Source organism: Dreissena polymorpha, chromosome 2 (assembly GCF_020536995.1).
Source record: "Dreissena polymorpha isolate Duluth1 chromosome 2, UMN_Dpol_1.0, whole genome shotgun sequence".
Lineage (NCBI taxonomy): Eukaryota > Metazoa > Mollusca > Bivalvia > Myida > Dreissenidae > Dreissena > Dreissena polymorpha.
Genome location: NC_068356.1, coordinates 110192443 through 110215396, shown reverse-complemented (window position 1 = coordinate 110215396; position 22954 = coordinate 110192443).

Below are 22954 nucleotides of genomic sequence, written 5' to 3'. Positions count from 1 at the left end.
TGAAGGATGATCTTGACCTTGACCTTCACGACTCAAAATGTGCAGCTCCATGAGATACACATGCATGCCAAATATCAAGTTGCTATCTTCAATATTGCAAAAGTTATGGGCAATGTTTAAGTTTTCGGACGGGCGGACGGACTGACGGACAGTTCAACTTCTATATACCACCCTACCGAGGGCATACAAACATGTTTCTGTTATTATGTTACTAATAAAAGTGAGTGGTGGTATAATGAATCATTTTGTGAAAATATTGATGCGATATTTTTCAGGCTATTGTTTTAAATGAATATAATACTATGGCTTTGATGATTTTGCAATAAGATATGATTAGATCCCTAATTGCACATGTTAACGCAGTATGCATGCTTGTCTTCTATTAATAAATAAAATATTAGTAAATGAGTTAACGATTTAATGAGCGGGAGTACTCGGTGCGAATGAAATTTATACTATTGCTGCTTGATCATCCGTAGCCAATAGTATAAATCTGGATGACTCTTTTCCAGCGGATAAATTTTGGTTATCGCATATTTTAAATTTCAAATTATTTTTTCTTGTTAGCAATTGTATGGAAAAAAAAGATATCCGAACAGTTGCCAGTTTCGGATAAATTTTGAACAAAATTTAGCCAAGGTGTTTAACATCGATTATCTTTATTCGAATTGGTTTTTTTTTTATTGGCTATAGTTATCCATACTTTATACTGCATGTATTTGCGTGAGATGAAATACGATTGCGTTTACAATTTCACATTGACATTTAATGCATACGATGTGATTGTCCTTACAAGAGAAAACTCTGTGCAATAAGATCAGTTGTTCTTGTGTCCATTAAATTACTCTTCAGTTTATTCCGAAATCAAGAAATACACAACGTTGATTGAATAACTTCGAAGGTACAAGAAAGTTTCTTGACAAAATCTACTACAATCTTATTACAGTGCTCAATTCAGGGATTATGTTAATTGGTCAGTGTCGACATTCTGGAACAAGAATTTCCGAATGATTGATTAAATACGTACACGGGTAAAGATTGTGTATGCTCATATGTATTAACGGCATCGATATTGAAGTAAGACATGACCTTAATAACAAGCACAATTTTACTGGTTAACTCGTATTGATTCTGTCAACAGATAATAGGAAACATAAAATATTACTTTTATTTTAGTGAATTTATTTACTTATATTTAATTCACATATTCCAACTTTCAATAAAATCCCATCTAATGTCTTTGCTGCAGCACTCCATGCCAATAATAAGCTCGTGTTTTGTTTCTAATTTCTATAGAGGAGGTAATCATATGATAGTCAAGATAAAGACGTCCATGCCGAGATATTTTTCCCCGTTTTATACCCTGTATTACTGGTTTACAATTTTTAAATGACGTTCACTTTCCAGTCATATAAGTAAACAGGTTATTAGCGTTTATTTCGTATTAAAATTCGCTTAATATCTCTTTTTTACTCCTCGCAAATTTAAGTGGAGCTTAATTAGGTCATCCCGCAAGGAAATTTCGCGGCAAGTAATGTCGAGGTATAGAACAAATATTTATGCGAAATACACGCGATTCGTGCTGATATGGCTGGAACGTGAGCGGCATTATAACGCTTTTTACAATTAATATAGAGTATGAAACGGCGATGAACATCTACCTCGGCATGGAAATCGCCGTCTTGACTACCACGTGATTCCCCCATCTGTTCTGGCACATGACAATGCATATCACACTTGGACGTTAGAGGAAACCTTGTGCGTATTGACCATTTTACGAACGTTTAAGAAATGTTTCAAAATCCTTTATCTGGACATCGACTTACGATTGTTCCTTAACTGTCAATGCCATTAAATAATGCTTTTCCCATTAGCTTTTGTGAGATGTTGTTTCTTTGTTTAAATTGTGTTAAAAAGGATATGTGACATGCAGCTTTTTCTGTCAAGAAAAATGCATTTTATCTTGTAATACACATGTTTAGTCTGCTTTTTGGGATTATTGCATATTAAATGGCTCTATATCAATTTTATTTTTTCTTTAAGTTCCATTTTTATCAACGGCACATTATAAAATAATCATAAATCATTTGCTTTTCTTCAGTCGTTACATCCGTCTATAATTTAGTTCAATATTTCAATTTTGTTTGAATGATATTTATTTTTGTAAATGCGTTTTGTTTAAAATCGTTGATTTAAACATCACAATTTTGTAATCTGCAATGCATTTCACTTAGGATTTCAAATGTTATCCGCATACCATAAATATGCTCTCATTATCATATTACTTTGTCACTTAAAACAAAAATATTGCATTTGAAAATAAAATTATAATCACATACATCAAAATAAAATGTCTTGCGATCAAATGTAAATATATCTTAACATCGATAAAATAATTACATAAGACATTTACTCGTACATGCTAGTCTTAATTATCAATTAAAGAGTATTTGCAGAAAAACTGATACCCTCTTCAAAATTCGTTTATGTATTATTATAAATAACAAAAACTACTTTATTCGCACGTCAATAATGTCTTAAGTTAGTTCAAAATGATGTTTAAATACAAAGTTATTATGACTTCATAACATCACATTAATTGTAAGCTTTTAGTTACTCGCCCGACCCAATTTTTTCAGGCCGAACTTTACATTTGACGATATAAAATAATGCGGTTTCTTTGAATTCTGCATAATCAAATTATACATTTAAAAAGCTTAACGTTTCAAATAGATGTGACACTTTCCTTTCATTTAACATCCTTAATTAAGTTTAAAAAAACGTATATAGTCAAAATGTCAAGGATACGAAGATACCCGAAATACCGACCATGATATTTGCAGATGTTATTGGAAATAAACAACATTTCTTTTCTAACCTGAATTAAGATAGTATGTATATGTCTGAGTTCTACCCTTATGTGTAATTGTTTTCAACAGATGTATTTGTGACCTGTGGTCTGGTTCTTAACAATATGTTAAGATTCCTTATGTTATTGTGCGATTCTCAATGTGTATTTTGCCGACTTTCGTGATGGGCTTTGCTTATACACAAGTTTATGTTTTACTAAAAAATGTCATACTCTTTTCTCTTATTTACTTTAAATGGCTACATCCGGTACACATTACGGATGACAATTAATACCGCACCACTTCTGGAAAGTGCGAACGTGCGCGATAAATCGATTATTAAGTTGGGAAATTGTCATATGACGAACAAATACGATTGAAAAAGGTAGGACATAACAATATTCGTTTTCGCTTTCGTAATTTCTTTCCGTGTGCAAATGTTAGGTCAAAATAAAGATTATTATAAAAGACACAGCGTGATAGTTTGCATAAACATTACATTTGAAGTGGGTGATACATCGCTTATGGCGCCATGCCGCCACTAATAAGTAATACATGCTTTCTAAAGGTGACCTTCGTGTAACTGTAATGTTTGTTACTTCAAAAGGTACATAAACAGTACGTATATATTTAATTAGGTATATGTGTATGGCATTCGAGTAATTTATATGATTGTGAATTAAATTGCTACCTATTATCGATTTTCTATGATCATATCGACATCGTTAAATACTCTTCCTATTCTAGCGCACTTTGGAAATAAATCCTTTTGTTGTTGTTGTTTTTTATTAAAAATGATCATAACTGTTGTGTACTGCACTCCTGGTTAATGATGGAAAATCTAAGTATGCCACTAGTTTTTTGTTTGAGATTACATTAACAAGATGTATTTCGAGTAAAACATATGTATATACTACAAATATTCTGGAAAGGTGTGGAAAATAGTTTGATTATGTCTAAAATTCCGTCAAATTAGGACTATCAAAGTTATTAGCTGTCATTGTTTTAAATAAGCAAATATTATATATGTTGCCACCAATACAAGATGTTTTAAAAATCGGTCAGATGGTCAGATAAATTATTCAAAAACTTATAGAAATCGAGAGCATTTGTGATCACTGCTTGAACTTGTCTTCAACTTATTCGTATTGCAAGTGTTTCCTAAGGACAGGGAATTAACTAAGCTAGTTTGTTCAACAGATCATACATATGACACAGATACAGATGTGCTTTCTTCCAATATTTCTATATAAAGTTCAGTTAACGATAACTGTACAATTGACAAGCATGATACGTTTCGACAATACATATGCCTATGGGTAGGAATAGCAGTCATCCGACAATTAATGCAATCAATATGAACTCCCAATGTGCATTACGATAACAATCCACACCTATGTGAGGTTAAGTACCAAAAAGACGGTTGTAACAAAGTATTAAGTGTTAATCTACTGATATTTAAAAATCCGCTTGATAAGTATGAAATACGACGCAGTAAATTGATTGCATGACTTTCGAAACACATTTTAAACATATACATTATCCGGTTCTTTTTTGTTATCCCTTTGAATTATAAATTTTCAAATGAATGCATACCTGCCTGCCTTTTTAAAGGGGCCTTTTCACAGATTTTGGCATTTTTTAAATTATTCATTAAATGCTTTATATTGATAAATGTAAACATTGGATCGTAAAAGCGTCAGTAAAAAATCAAGAATAAAATTAAAAAAAGGAAAAGAACATTGCCCGGAGCAGGTTTCGAACCAGTGACCCCTGGAGTCCTGCCAGAGTCCTGAAGTAAAAACGCTTTAACCTACTGAGCTATTCCGCCGAGTACACATACTTGATGTATTTTATACCTTATATAAGCAATTTTCGTAGTTTCACAAAATTTAACGACAAAAACAGAACTTTCCAAATTATTCAATCGTTTCGCGTTGCAACGCTTTATAATTTTTAGGTTTTAAAATCGTCAAAAGATGCATATAATGGCTATATTAGACCATGGTAAATGTTCAGTATTACTGTTTCCTCACAAATATCATAACTAAAACGAAAATGTGCGAATCTGAAACAACTTTTTTCAATTTTGTCAATTTACCAAAGCGTAAAAAGATCCCTTTAACACGCAATCAAATTTGGAAATATTGTAACAAACAACTTGATAATATCATATCAATTTCTCTTTTCCTGCCAGTATAGACACGCGGAGGCTCCAAAAATAACAGAATTCCATAACGAAGAGCAATACTATTAATGTTGATCGATCCGATGTGACAAGTACGTCTGGATCGATGCATATTTAAAACAATCTACCCTACCATAAATTAAGAATTTTTTTTTATCAAGATGGCGAATACTTTTATTTCACTTAACAATGTGTAAAGTTGCAATTGCAATATGTGTAAATGCCCCAATAACACATGTCGTAACACTCGTCGATCTATACAAATATAATTATCGCAGCAAATTATTATATAAGACTATGTTTCGATTCTATGAACGTTTTTATCCGTTATTGAAAAGCAAAAAAGTCGTATTTTTGCCAAAGATTGAAGTTGTTCGGTCTTACGGCGTGTAATTCGAAATTCATGTTCTTCCCAAATCGCCAAAGTATTTATGTCTAAAAATATATAATTAAGCATCTTCATTCTAAATTTCAGACATAAAAAAAGATTATGAAGGATCTCGTGGATAGTCCACGCTACAGTATCGGATTGGAATGGTAATAAACTGTTTATGTTCGTTACCGGGTGTTTCATTCAAAACAATAAAGTATTTATACCCAGAAGCATGCAAGCCGTTGTTGTTGAAAACTTTTGAAGAGATGAACGCATTAGTTCAATGACATCAGTGGTAGAAAATCACGCACACAACAATCTCCATAACTCATAAATGCTTTCGATAGGGAATTATTCTCATATTTTATGTTAGAATATGATATTATGACACTTTTTCACGTATCGGTTTTCACTTGGATGATTGAAAAAATTCGCAAATGCATAAACATGGTGGTTTTGTTCATTAAACACCATAAACAAGTATTTCCAAGAAAGCTTAAAAACAGCATGAAATAAAACATTGTGTCAGATGGCGGAAATACGATGGTTAAACACTTCTTGAAATCACAGCTGTGCTCATTGACTTAAGTTCCAGTTTACTTGTGTATCTGCCAAGGTCGGGCCATCGACTGGTTTAGAATGTTAGACAATAGATATATAAGAGAGACAATATATAATGTGTGTTAATTGCAAATGTTATTATTCAGTGAATACTGTTGAAGTTGAATTGAACATTTAATTTAAATGTTATGAATTCAAATTTCAATTCTATAGAAATTATAACATCTAGCCAAAATAAAGGTTATCATTGAACTTTAACTGGACATACGATTGTTGAATGCAAATGTAACATATATTATAATTGCAATCAATTAAATTTAATAAACTTTACAATAAATTACCGAATTAATTTAATACTTCAGACATAGTAAACATACAGCACGCAAAATGTATAATCTTATAATTCTTAAAAACATAATGTTTGGTTTTCTAATAAATTCGAATGTGTTTCAATATAACTCTGAAATGTATTATTATAATTGTGTGCGTGTGTTTGTTTGAGCGTGTGTTCGCCCATGCGTGCGTGTCTATGTGAATTCGGTCGTTTATTATAATGGGAATGCCTTTACTTGTAGGAATACTATGTCTGCATATATTCTGCATTCAACACCAGTAAGTTGCAACTTGCCTAAACTATCGTTATCTACGACTTATTTATATACAACGGTATATTTTGAAAAAACAATTATAATTCATCAACTACAGCTGCGACATATATAAAACTAAATATACTCAATAACATGTTGTATACGATATTTGTTATGTATCTTTCAATATATTTTCAACACCTCCCTGCGAGGGTCGCTGTGCCGTATTGTTTTGAAAGGTTACATATTACTATATGATTACCAAGAATATGTATTTGCCAAGTATCCAGTGAAAACAAGATTCCATCTTTCTAAATGTATCATTCTTGAAGAGAAATCTTGCTTCAGAATCACATTTCCATTTACTTAACGAGCTGTGATAATGTGACACATTATATTGAAACCTCAGTGAGATTCGACTCGCTGAATTGACTCGTGCATCTTCCTGTTAAGCTCTTTAATCAAATGGCCTGAAAAGGGACTCAATAGTAAACATTGTTTTCCGATTATTTTTTTTCTGGAATATGTAGCAAGTCGTAAACGCCAATCAAAATACGCACACAATTAGGGTTCCAATTAGTATGAATTGACAATTAATGAGATTCTTTTCCGATATACATATATCAAGTCGTCAACGCAATTGCACATGCACACACAATAAGTGGTCCAATTGGTGACTTAAGTAAAGTTTACAATCAACGATAAGCAACACCTTAATTTAATTTGATCCATGACATAGACAATACAATGAGATCGTTGTTACCCCATATGGCTCATTTAAGAATATTATTCTATCATATTATCATTTTCAGGCAAACAAAGTGTTGGCTGTTATACGATTGACAAATATCAATGCATCGAAGTATAACTTCATTATTTATGTCGCCTGAAAATTGTGTTTTTAAGGGAAACATATAAGTTTAATTGGTTTAATGTGAATGACGGATTATGGACATCTTTGCACACACTTAACACATGCGCATAACCGCTGTTCATACTGTGATATATTTGGTCGCTTAATAACATGCAAACAATAAGGACAATATTCATCAGACAACTAATAACAAAAGTGGCAATGATAGTAAACAGGAAAATGTTTAACAGTCAATATCGCAATTTGACATTCCAAATGATGAAACATTCTTTAAGCTTTTAAAATGTAAAGTCTTTATTCAATTTATTCGGTCAGTATGACAGAACAGTACACTAAATCATTCACTATTTACTCATTGAAGCAATACGAACATACACAAGTAGTAAATATATCTTAGCCAAAACAGCGCGTTGAAGAACGTCTCTCGGCCTCGCACTGACGACCATTTAATAATGAAGGAGTAAATAAACTCACTATACTGTTTATTTCATCGTATGATATAATTAACTGGTATCAAAAACGCCTACATTTGTTGGAAGAAAGAATGTTTTATTGGTTTATTTGAAATTAAAATGTGATCGCAAGTATTCTATTGAAATACAACACACATATTGCATTCATTCTTGAACAAATTGATATATATTCAACAATACAAAGTTTGTCATGTTTGCATATAAACCCTATTTAAACATGCGTTTGCACGATTGAAGTAATATTTATGGAAACCATGCAGTTAAATATTAATGCGTAGTTGAGCTAGATAAACAAGCCCATTGTTTCGTTTACATATTATTAATTTAAATGGTTATATACAAAATAGGAAAATAACTTGGATTTGCAATTTCGAAAGTCTGATAATCCTTTATTATTGTGCATATGTTTCTTAAGCTTTGATTTTATTTGCTGAAGAATACCGTGGTAATATGACGGTATATAAACTGAACCATCTAATAAGCTATTGGCTTCAAGTAAGCCGCCCCAAGCATCACCCAGCATCACCAAATGCATAAGAAAAACACATAAAACGTTATTTGACCAGGAACACATGTTATAAAACTTTAGCTTCAACAATGGTGAAGTTAATGGACCGTATTGTTTAATAAGGTAATACTTTATGGAATGCGGCCACCTGCTAATGTGATTAAACTGGGGGTAACCGTTATGGGATCAATCAATGCAAAACAACTGAGGTTTAAACTGTGGTTTAAAGAATTCAAATTTAATTTTTATAAAACAGAAAACAATTCAATCTGATTCTCATTAAACTACTTATCTTTTTTGTTTGATGCAAGTCAGAGCATCAAAATTGTTTTGTGAAACAGTAAACAGTTTTTCTAAAACATAAACGAATATAAACCAAAAGACTTAAACCAGGACGCTAAAAGCCGTCATAGTTAACCACCGTTCGCTTGCAACGACTTTTTTCTCAATCAATATTCGTCTTCTTTATTATCTTTATATGTGGCATCCGTTAATAGGATGTTATAGGTTAATGGATGTTTCGTGTAAAAAAACGTCTTGCCATTTTCTAATTAAAACTAATGCATGTTTTATTGACAGGGTTGTATAACAATTGCGAAAAAATGTTACGGAGAGGCATGCTATATTTCGTGAAAATGGTATTTTATACTTGTCGCAATAATTATCGTTTAATTGAAATGATTCAAAAGACCCATTGCCTTATAACTATGTATAATTGAATGACTATTTGTCGCATAAAATGGCATTCAATATTTATGCGTATTTGCACAATTTTGAATGTCGTCGTATGAAGTGCAATGCATTCAAACGGAATTCATAATTATTAGGATAATATTTGACAATGACAATACATCATGTACTATTTATATTTACGAAACGATGCTTGTCCAGCTATAGATTGGAATATTCTAACTATAACCACTTAAATATACATTCATAATGGGACCTCCCATATCTTAATTGACAGTAAACAACAGGTCAAATTTAGGACACGTAATCTCGGTTTTAACTATATAATCAAATAACTGACCAAAATTTCGATGTTTCTTGCTCAGCATAATTTACATTTGTCAACCACCATGTTCTAAGGAACCCATTAAACAAAGTCATTACTACTACGCAACAAAATAGAGCAGCAAACTATAGATAATTACAATAATTTATAGCGTTTTCATGCAATAAATTAAATAACTAAGTGCAGATACCTGATTTGTTGCCTCATTTGAAAGATACTTTTTTACAGTGATTTGCTAGCATCGTCGCTGTTTTAATATTTATTCGAGAAAAATAAAGCTTATTTCTCCCGTAAGTTGAAGTGTGTTATTGAAGTCTAATAATTAATGACGAACACTGATGTTTACGAGGATGTAAAGAAAATTGAATGAACTTAAGAGAATCGGATTCTAGGGATCTTACAACTTGAATCACTTTCCCCGACAAATAAATTGGCTATCATAATTAAGTTTTCCCGGTCCGTACAACGTCTTTTCATTTTTACGTCGACACGAAAAAAACATCTCATGCTCTGGCCTCAATAACAAATAATCACGTTTATTAAAAACAAGTTGAAAACAGACGAAGCTAAGCGTCCCGCGTCGAGCATTGGTTTAAGCGAACGGAAGGAATAAGTTCAATAACGCAATAACAAAACAGGCTTACATCGTGACGGGTCATTATGAGGTAATATTTTAACTACATTAAAATCTGACATCAAATACTTTTTATTATTACTGACGCTTTGATGATAAATGGCCTTATAGAGCAAGTATTAATAAGTTTAATAGTACAACAGTTTCTGGCCATATATATTCCTTTAGTGGTAGGACGTCTTGGCATGTCTAGAGGATGTAATTGTCTACCTTACCAGCCAAGACATATATATTTATTAATGTCAAATTTACAAATGATATACACACACATGTCATATTAAACTTATTTCCCCTTAAATTACGTAAACGATTGCTAATGCACACGTATATCTACATGTACACCATTGTTTTTATTTCCAATTATTTATTTATTAAATGCAAAATTTAAGTTAAATAATAAAAGTCCATATTTTAACAATACAAGTTATTTTGATAGAACATTGAGGTGTTATTTCATATAACATTGATGATGCAATTTTGATTAAATAAATGTTTTACTTAATCAAATAATTTATTTTGTAAGACTTGTGAGCTTACCTTCCCTTGATAAAGTGTATTAGGGCTAAGATGTTTGATCATTTTACTCAATTTCCGTATTGGCTGACATGAATACACATAACTAAGGCGCAATTTCAATGGTTTAAAAAGGGTCTTCTTTAATCACGTTAGGTACCATCAAATTCAATTCATTGGAATAAACCTGGACACTCCTGTCATCAATTGCCAATCATAAGATAACCTTGTTACACGAACAAAAAAATGAATATGAAACACAAACGCATAATTAAGTGTTGCATAGAAACATTACTTGCACCCAAACGGTATGTTATTTATCGTCTTGATATCGTATGGGCGAAAAATAAACTGAGCTATATAGTAAATGTATTGTTGTTAGGGCCGAGCATCGGATCTAAAAAGGAGTAGTGTTTGGACATCGATTTTTTCCTTCACAATCGCAAAAGCAAGACGCCGAGTAGATCAAACGCTGGTAGTGTTCCAATGTCGTTAAACGTTCTTTACAGATTGAACTTTAGAAAGAACAAAAACTTAAACGTCAACAATGCAAACGTGTCTTTCATTCGGTTATAAAGCGAGCTAATAACCTTCTTTGCCTAAAACAATTATAAATACTTACATATTAATAGTATTTAAAAACAATTAGAAAAGTGTTTGTATGAAATGAATATACTTTATTAATGCAAAACAAACATTGTAAAAATATGATGGCGGTATATTGTGAATGAACTACTCGTTTACAGAAGGAAGTGAATTTTGTTGCCATGCAGCCGCTGGACGGTATATTCCAATATTCCTTATCGGTTAATACATCCCTTGGATCGTTTTACTTAGCAATTATTTTGTCGAAACAGCTATTTCCTAATAAACGGGTTGCGTCCGATAATTATATAGCACTCAGCATAATTACAGTTTGCTTAATGTCGACGTTATGCCAGGTTTGGTGTACACAATTACCGGTTACTGCTTTTAATTGTCCGGATAACATAAATGGAAATAATCCCTTGTGTAAAACGTGTATACAAAATATATATAAAGTTTTTTTGTTATATATAAAAATAAGCGAACATTAAGTAAAACTTAAAAGACATGCTTAAGACACACACACACAATTCTATGAAAGTTAGATTTTACAGCAATTAAAACAAATATCGGTAACACTGCGCAAGTTTAAATTGTTAACAAACAAAAACTTACAAACAATACAACACACGCAACTCTTTTGATTACTGTAATACGTGTATGCTTAAGTCATTTTTCGCGGATAGCTGAGAAACCAATGTGTATTGGCCGTAATCAATATTGAACAAACAGCGAAGAATGAATATACATGTACTAACAATTGTATATCAAAACATATCCTGTGGAAATAATATTTGAACATTGATATGAGAAACAGCAATATTGGCAAATAAGATATCGAATGTACTCTAACAATCGACGTGTGTGGCATAAATGCCCAGTCGTAGTTTCGGTGACAGATTTCTGGACGACGTTATTTTATTGGCACACTTATCATTTGAAGATGTGCGTATCTGATCAAATTGTTATGAACAGAACAGGGAGATTTTCTATGTTAAGAAATTACATTTGTTGTTCAGATTGTACCAGTCAACTGTATTTCAGGAATCATTAAATGAACAATTTAGTGAACAGCTGCAGTGCATTAATGCCATAGCACGTGTTGCACTGACTATTACATGCTGCAGGTAGCAAGGGCGTTGGAAAATCGTCCATAATTAGCATATTCATTTACGACAGATTCTAAGAAAGTCACAAAGAAATTTACGACAGATTCTTAGAAAGTCACAATGAAGCGATCGAGGAATTGCACAGACATGTGATGTGGTTTCAAAACGTTTCTGTTGAAATTGATATTCTAGACACGTCGGGCTCTTATCAATTACCCGCAATGCGCAAACTTGCCATAGCAACTGGCAATGCTTTCGTACTCGTGTATTCAGTTGACAACACGTCAAGCTTCGAGACTGTGATAACACTACGCGATGAAATCCGAGAACAGAAACGGAAGGGCAAATTTTCAGTCGCCGTCGTTGAAAACAAGGTCGATATTGAGACTTTTAAGTATACATCTTGTGTCGTGTCTGAATCAGTTGTATGTATGGTTGGGAAAGAAAGGTTAATAATTGTGTCCGCAAAAACGGGCGAAAAATGTGAACGAAGCTTTGGAGAATACAATTCGAAAGCGCATAACGTTAGAGGAAAAACGCCTTAATTTTATCAGGCGAAAACCAATGCTCGTAATGAGGATGGCGAAATCCGAAAAGTGCTCGGTCGGAATAATAAAAACTAAGAGCAGAACGCATTCAATGGAATCGTAAAAACATGATGTGTTTCGATTGTTTGTAGTGAGTTCGGTGTCAACGTGTACGGTTAGTGTGATAGAATGAACAGGTTGATGCGTCGTGACATTACATTAAATTTTGGCAATAAGGCACCTTACTTGTTTTGGTGGTATAAATAACCGTTTAGACACACCAAGACAGGTGACCAACGAATCATATATGGTATAAGTATATTAATGCATACATAAATATACATACAGACGGGTATTGTTGTAGCGATCTGGCACTGCTTTAAATCCGTATAATCTCATTTTGTTAGCGGTGTATTTTTGAATAGTACTCGTGTTGAGGTACTTTAAATTTCACATAAACTTATAATGAACAGTTTATGCGTGTAATGTCATTTTAAAAAGATATAGACATAACATCACCGTTTGAATAAAATTGCGTTTTTTTTTCAAATGCATTTCTTGTGTTTCATTGCTGGTTTTGTGTTTGTGTTTTACTATACTGCGTATATTGTAGCGATACAATATTGTAGTATATTGTTAAGTTTTCATGACTAGTAACGTTCAACCGTTTCAAATGTTCTACTTCCAATATTACTTGTTGTTAGAGCTTTATATATTTTTGATTTAAAACAGTGTTTCAAGTGTACGAAACAATCTTCAACAAAGATAATGGATGTGATATTTTGGCGCTTCTCTAGATTTGTAACTCCTTCGAATGATGATATTCTTAAATTAGGCACTTGTGTCCGTCATAAAGTGTATTGTGTCAAAATAATACGCTTAGTAAAGATGATTACTCGCTATGATATAGTTTTGATGAACTGTAGTATATGGTATCATCCTAATTATGTTCATGGCATAATGTTTATGTTAATCGTATGTGCGATATTATAGACTTTAATACATTCATGTGACGACAAACTAAGCAAATATAAAAATCAAGAGAAGTATCTTTAAGTGTGGAATAGAGATACGTTATTATGATCGGCAAGATAACGTAAACCAGTGATGTTTCAGGTTGTGTAAGCCTTGCTAGATAAACTATTAAAGATGTTTTAAACACTTAACTGAATAGTGTTCTCTTTGAATATGTCATTGCTATGGATTGCGTGTTATTTATTAACAATTATATACATGTCTATTGAGGAGTTTGGTAGATTATATATAAATTCGTATTTTACTTATAGTTATAGCAAATTTGTCGCATATGTTTTGTTTACAATATTTGCGATTGTTGTATTTACCGTATCGTTAACCAAAATACGAATGCGGGAATAAAATGTCAACACATATATCTTAAATTGTTGTTTGTAATATCTTTTCAGAACTTTTTTGAATGTGAACAGGGTAAATATCATAAAATAAACTAAATGAAAAAACTAAAGTTACTATGCAGACGTCAATTGGCTTATTTGTAAAATGATCATTTTGAAATATTGAGGTAATTTCACTTAACCAACGCAACGAAACCCAGATAAATTAGCAAAACAGGCTGAAAAGGCTAAGAAAAAGTATATATGAAATACGGAAAAGAAAGCCCTTTTAGGTGCTTGTTTGATATATGTTCAATCACATTCCGTCTTTGCAAGATATTAATCTCAGGAGAGCCTTTTAAAATTAGATGTCATATATGTTGATTTAAGGTATGTTTTGTAAGCAATGCAAATATTGGAATGACTGACGGTTTAGTTTGTTCATATTTATCGAGAGTCCGTCAATATATATTCTGTATAGAAGGCGTGGTTATAAAAGTAATACAAATAGAAATATTGGTACGTGAAGGTAGTGGTAGTAGCAGCAATTTTTTAATATAAGTAGAAATAGTTGTAGTAAAAGAGGCGGTAGTGGAAGCTGTAGCGGAAAAAAGTTTTAGTTTGTGTAGTTGAAGTAATATAATTAGTGATGGAAGAAGATGTATTGATTCAAATTAAGCGCTTGCTTACATTCAATAGTGTCAATTAAAATTAATAAAATACTATACATGATAAATAACAAATATAATAATAATTGATAAATTAACACATATTATTCAAAATTGCTATCAAAACGTCATTCTGCCATGACGCTCTAGAAATCTTCCAGATAATTTATATTCGATCAGGGAATCGGGTAAATCAATTGCCATTTACAGAAAACAACTAAATGAAATTATCAAACATTTATTCTAAATATTTATCTGCTCTCCCGGTGTCATAAATAATTTGCCTTGACACTTTTGCCTTGTTATCAATGTTGACATTTTGATCCTGTGAATGTCAAGCTACCATTTAGGAGGAATCTTGGAGAGATCAATGACCATATGTGCAGATTCCGAGAAGAATATATTGGATCTTCTTTTGGCACAAATAGAGCGCACTTCACCGTTTATCAATGAAGGTTTTTAAGTTTGTAAGAAATATCTCAGCAATGTATCAAAAACTGATTTATCTTAATTCAAATTAATGTATCCATGTAAAAGTATAATAAAGAAGAATCCTTTAAAGATTCGCAAATTAATACACAACATCCTTTAAAGAAATAAGGAAATACAATCATACATATGTTTATAGCGTGAAATAAAATATATTGACACATATATTCAATGTTTTAATCACGTTGAGGCTATAGTGTACAGGGAGTTAAGTCACACTTTTTTGGGGGGCGCAATCCTCTTGTTACGGTATGTGTTAGCTTTTACAGTAGAGCATACTTGAAATTATTACAACGAAATACTTAGATTATCTTTTATATATTGCAAATGATATTAAATATGTAATGTTAACATTATTCAAATTAACGTCGAGATTGGGTTTTCACTCAGAGAAGTACGGAATGGTAGACTAACCAGGCAGCAACTCTATATAGACCCTTTCTTTGACGTCCAGACAAACAACGTAATTAGGGATTTACCCAGATCTTAAATGAGATGTCGACTAAACAGGAATATACATTAATAGTCTTGTTGTTCATAAAATAAAACATTAAGTACGATATTGTCAATTTCAAGGATAACTTTAGAACAGTCTTGAACGCACCAGTACGTCAAATCGTTTTCGTCCTCCATTTTTCAATCCTCACCTATATATTCATAAACCATTTAAGAGCAGGTACTTCATTCTTCAGACTTCACAAAAAAATGTGATTATAACATGTACTTGTGTATTCCCATATATTATAGCAACCAAAAAAGACATGATGACCTTAAAAAAAATTGGTACAACAAAAATGCGTGCATCATCATCCGTATATCACACTGTATACGTTACTGAAAAGACAATGGAATGTTAGTTACTTTATTGTCGTTAGATTTACACTGAATATGTTAGCATCTGTCATGTTTTTGATAGTCATCTTGCAACGGTGGATGATTTATATAAGACATGCATTTCAAATACATCTTTTGAATACCATCTTCACTTTGCCGGCGAGACAAAGAAATATATTAACATTTAATTGTTAGACATTTCATTTACGTGCCTACACTGTGTTAATTCTCTTTAATAAAAATTCATTCTTCGCAAAACATAGAATATCTAAAGATGGTTGTAATAGCAAATTAATTCCAATGGCAGCATTACGTGCGCTTGTGCTAAATGATTGAAGTATTTGAAAAGTTATAAATGTGATAACAGTTTTCAAGTCGCAATGTAAAGAAACTATTTTGCATGCACTTCTGTAAATTACCGCACTGCCAGTAAGAATTATCCCTCTAATGGAGATGTGCTAAGTGTAAGTCTAGTAAACTACACCGATGTAAACGAATATAATAATACAGGTAAAAAATATAGCTCCCAATTAACCATGCGAGTGCATGTGAACAAACCCGATATTGGCGTGTGCTACCTAACGAAATGCTTGACAAAGTTTGAAAGGGAGGCGACGAAGTACATATTAACTGTAAATGTCAAATTCGCAGTTCCACCAGATCTTGTTGTCACTATTTAATAGCTTTGTTATTGATATTGCAACGTTTAGAAATATTAAACACGTAAACCATCGTATAATGCGGTCACCAGACAGTCATTCTTGGTACGAAAAATCTTTTTTTTAATCGATTTGCGTTGTTTGTCAAGAGCCTGTGACGTAGCAGCAACGTTTGTTCGCATATTATGCGTATAAATCGAGAATACTATGTTAGTATAAGTGTGTACTTGAATTTATCCGACGAGTTGAAGAAAAGTTAACATGGCGAGGCTTGCCGAGCCGTGTAAGCCTTTGTAAGACGAGTCGGATAAATTCAAGTTCACAATCACACTATAAATATACTATATTTAATACAGTATTCTATTTATCCCACAATATATTTTAAATTCTGTCCGATGCAATAAAAACATCTTAAATTGCTAAAACAAAATGCGAAAACTTATTAAATTAACTTAGTCTAAACTTGCGTATTAATATTAAAATTGTGTGTGATCGTTCCCGTTAACGCTACTCGAAATAGTCCCAAAAAAACACACACGCAAAAGCAGAGTAACAATATCGCTATATGCCTCGATTCAAATATAATCAGAATTCCAAATATTACACACTCAAGTAGAACACAGACGATTTTGTTCCAACTACAATTCTAGTCTCACCACTGCAAAATACAAATTAAATTAAATTAAATCTGAAATTAAAAGTAGACAAGCATACAAACAACTACTTTGACACGTACAATTGGAGATCATAATCATATTGGAATTAATCTTTTTGCAAAGTCATCGAGGTCATTGTATTATATTCATTAAATAAAAGCCGAAATATATCGAGTAATATTTTCACAAAATGTTTCATTATAACACCACTCACTATGGCTTTAGATCCACAATGATGCTGTTTATAGATCGATACATCGAACTAGTGATATAACCATACTTGATTGTTAATGTTTATAACCCAAGCAGCTGTTATTTATTTATTGAAACAGTGCAGTTGACAAATGTACTTAGAGTGTATAAATATCAATGGGTTACAAACACTATTCTGAAAATTGTCGTTTTAAAGAGAACGCGTGAGGTATCATGAATACAAGACGGTGTGATTTTTCTGTTAAATGTCCAATCGTGATTACATGTAAATAAAACATAGTTTTAGTATTTAAGTATTCAATGCCAACTGTTTATTATAAATGCCAATCCATTTGATACATAATAAGATTTTTGTTTTCAAGCAACAACTTATTTAACAAATCTCCCTGAGTATCATGTTATGGATATTAAGATAATAATAATGTAGGATATATCACATGATATTATCAACATAACCTGTATGTGAAATGTTTGCTTATGTTTTTAACATTTATATGGAATATCTTACGTAATTAGAATGCAATACGTAGGCCTTACTAAAATCAAGTTATTTCCAATGGTTGTCTTTGTCTATGGAGAGTAGAATTGGCACAACTGTTCAATTTGATTACCATGGAAAAACGTGTCAAAGGCGAATGCTTTAAGCAAATATCTGGCAAAAATAAAACTGTTCATTGTCTTTGTTAATACTTCTTAACATGGCGTTAAGTACGAGGTATTAAACACTTTTCCTAGTTTATATCGGCGAGTCCCTTTCTGCATGTATTTTTTTGAGAAATCAGCAAGAATATCAAAACTATTGTGCGGAGAAGGTAGTACACTTTATACAACTGCAGTATTTCAGATAATTTCTTTGCATTAGAGAATTCATTCGCTGCAAACTCAAAATGTAATAAAAACATATGAAAAAACAAAGGGTCGGACAAACATAGTGTAATTGTTTAATATGCATTCAAGTAATGAGAAAACAATGTATGCGCTTGTTATTTTGTATTATAAAAATAATTAATTTTACTTTCTTGCCGCTAACAGTTTTTTTTACAGCGAGCCTCAATTCTGCTCATATTGATAAAGTTTTCATAGCAAATAATGATATAATCATAGTTAATCCTGTCATAGGCACCTCACATAGAACAACATGTCATTATTTAATCTACTCAAAAGAACCGGTAATCGTGATGAGGGGTTTATGATTATCTTAATCACCAGACGTCAGCATTGCTGCATCAGATTTAAGCTCAAGCGCTAATTAGCACACGGTGTAATTGACAACATAATTACGAAGCAAAGCGACCCCCGCATCGTTGAAACCGACACAGAATATTGAATGCCAGCAATCTTTCAGCAGCTGCATTGCGTAGCAAAATTTTGCCAAGTAAAATAACCTGCCTAAGATGTTAATTTGCGTGTCAACTGAGTTGATCAATGCTGCCGTTTTACGCAGATGGCTGCTTAAAGGAAGAAACCATTTGATAGACGATTACCTTAAAACCAATATTATCATTAGGATTTGCTACATGTATTTTAACGTTGTCAAAAATACATTTAAGATTAAAACATTTATAATAATCAATAAAAACTTACAGAATTATCTGACCTATTCCATAAAGATAATGTTTATCCAACAACTCAGCCTTATCAGATATTATTAAACTTAACAATTTTAAAGAGCGAAAGTACTCGGTGCGAATGCAATTTACGCTATCGATTCTTAATTATCCGTAACCAATTGAATAGATCTGGATAATTCTTTTCCAGCGAATAACTTTTTGTTATCTTCATTTTCTTTTTTGAAAGGGCGATTGTTTGAAAAAAAGATGTGCATATTTATTTAATATGAATAAGTTTTGGATAACATTTTGCTAAGGTGATTAACTTCGGTTATCTTTAATTAAAAAAAATTGACTACCGGAGTTTTCTTACTCGATTTACCGTAACACAGGCTTGCGCATGTATAGAAACTATACGATTTAAAACTTACAATCCTCTATGAATTTTTTCGATATCACTGCGCCTTTTGTTTTTAATTGTGTCTATAAGACATCCTTTAGATACGAAGTATGGAACTTAAAAAAAAAATTTAGCATGTTTTAATATAACATTTCTTGATGTGAGATGAAAGCCGCTTGGGTTGACTATACAACACTGACATACAATGCATAACATCTGATGGTACTTACAATGGATAACGCTTTGAAATAAGACCTGTGTATGTTTTGTAAGTTTTAGTATTCTTGAGTTTAGTCTGAAATCAAGACATACACAACGCTTATTAAATAAACTCCAAGGTACCAGAAAGTTTTAAGAAAATATCTACTTGAATATTATTGCAGCGTTGAATATAGGCATTATGTTAACTGGTCAGTGTCAAAATTGTTTGTGGAACAAGAATTTATAAACGATTGATTATATACGTACACAGGTAAAGATTGAGGAAATAGTCGATCACTGAGATATCATGTGAAAAGTATAAACGCGCAAGTAATTCACATTATTTGCTAAGTAACATGGGGTTTGCTTTACACAAACGCTTAAATATTCGTCAAAAGTATTGTACGGTGTAAGCCTGTACTAATTTACCAACTGTATTACCTAAAACTGGAAAATTATTAACATACTAACATTTGACAAAGATCATAACTTACCTATAGAAACAATAAAATGTATTACCATTTAAACTTAAATAAATTATGTTATTAACGTTTCTTAAACTGATACTAATACTGAGAATAAATATCCAGTTACAGTGACGTAATTTAACATTTGCGGTCTTCGCCATAACTTTGAATTTAATACTGATATAGAATAAGCATCATTCTTGTTTTATAACCGATTAATGAAACTTAAAATTAACAGCGCTTTTTTACACTATATAATTACGCAAGTCGAGGATATATAAACTGAATTTTTAAATTACTATATAGATTCCTAAAATGCTGGTTTCAAATTTGTATCTGTGTGAATAAGATGGAATTATTGCAGCCAGTTAATTTACTTCAACATTTTAAACACGTAGCTATTTATGTGATGGACTTTTAAGTTGGAAAACTATGGATTCAGGATAACCGAAGAAAGGTATGTTTTTCGTACTATCTGGTGCTCGTAAGAATTCATCTGTGTAAATAAAGTATGTTTTTAATTATTTTTAAATTATATAACTAACTAAAACATGTTTTCCACAACATATCTGTCTGTTGAAATATGGTGACGATGCTTAACCTCTTATTTGATTAAATTACTTTTAATTGTCAAGCTATAATAATGCGAAGCAGACGGGTCCGTGTATATACCGTCTTTTTCATTTAAATTTGCATTCGACACAACGAAAAACAAAAATCGACGTATATTAGTTCATATTCCGATTTTCTTATAACCAGAACAAAAACAAAAACCAAAAACAAAGTTGAGTTCTTTGTATCGGTTTTCGGTGTACTAATAACAAAACAAAACACAGATCTTATTTCCCTATTTATATTTCGTTTCAATTTTAATATTACAAAAATCAATATTTGAAAATTGAAACACAGTGTCTGTTTCCATTTACCGTTCTTGAATTGATAAAACGGTATACGAAAAACGAGGGGCGATCCGCTGTATTGGAGAGATAAGTCGTGATTGATCTTTTTGCGCAGTGTTCTCCCTTAGATCTTTTTTTTAAATACATGCATGTAGACGAAGAATAGTCGAGTCTTGGGACAGCTATTGTTGGCTTCTCTAATGGGAAAATAAATAGATCTAGAAACATTAAATTACAAGACAATTACATTATAATAATAGAATCAATGCTAATTAAAGTCATTTATTTAAAATACCATAGAAGTTACAACTATGACATTGTTACAAATAATTAAGTTTATGAATAACGTTTTTAGGTACTTTTTTCCACTTTGACTGGTTTAATGAACTGGATGTGTATAAAAGGAATAAAATAATACATTTTTCGACGTATGCATGCACTTAAACAGATCCCGCAAGCCAACGCTTGCTTGAAGGCGCGTTTCTCTCGGCAAATCTTACACGTATAGTTACAGATATACAAGCTTTTCTATAATGGTATTCGAGTTCCATTTGAGGAGACAACCATGGTCAAAAACGGAACGTTTCAACGCTTGCAAGTAGTTTCTATAGGCATTACGCATGCTATTTGCCTTCTTTATGAAACGTAACATTTAAAGTCAATTTTAGCGGCGTTATAATATCATTAGAAGGTAAATATTTTGTTAGCATTAACTTCATCTTCAGCGCTCTTTCCGGAACATTAAATATGTTGTTTAATTAGTTATTAAATAGGCACATTTATTAATATTATTAATATTATATATAATTATTTCAAGCGCAAAACGGTTTCATATAAGGTGTTTGGTTATAACTCTGTCAGAGCTAAAATCACTAGACATATCACAGTTCAGTTGTGAATTGTAACATGTATTTGTACTTAATCGAACGAATTGGATATTATATATAAGACACATTGCACTAAACCATTTCATAAGATTCAAACAAAACTTTTTATTTATTCTCCTTTTGTCCTGTTGTTTCTTTCAATATTGGCAGTGCTAATACAACTTACATATTCTATTATGTACGGTGATGTTAAAAGTAAAACAAAGGGGACATTTTTGCAGAAGCCGCCGATTATTGTGCTTCTTAAAACATCATTCGGGTCTAAGGGGTAATAATAATTGGAATACTCAGGGGAGGGGGTATTACAGCTCTTAAAATGTAAGGACCTCTCCCTGATTATAGGACTAAAACGAGTGTTTTAGCTCACCTGATTGCTAAGGTGAGCTTTTGTGATCGGTCTTTGTCCGTCGTCTGTCCGTCCGTCCGTCCACATTTGTTCGTAAACACTCTAGAGGCCACATTTCTTGTCCGATATTCATGAAACTTGGTCAGAAGCTTTTTCCTAATCATGCCTCGGTCGAGTTCGAAACTGGGTCATGCCGGGTCAAAAACTAGGTCACTAGGTCAAACAAGGAAAACCTTGTAAACACTGTAGAAGTCACATTTCATGCCAAATCGTCATGTTACATTGTCAAATGTTTGTCTAAATGATATGCTGGTGGAGTTCAACAGTGGTTCCGGTCCGTTGAAAAACATGGGCGCCAGCGGGCGTTGCAGTTTTCCTTATTTGGCTATAGAGAATCATGTAAACACTCTAGAGGCCACATTTCTTGTCCGATCTTCATGAACTTTGGTCAGAAGATTTGTCTTAATGATACCTTGATCGAGTTTGAAACTGGGTCATGCCGGGTCAAAAACTAGGTCACTAAGTCAAAAAAAGGAA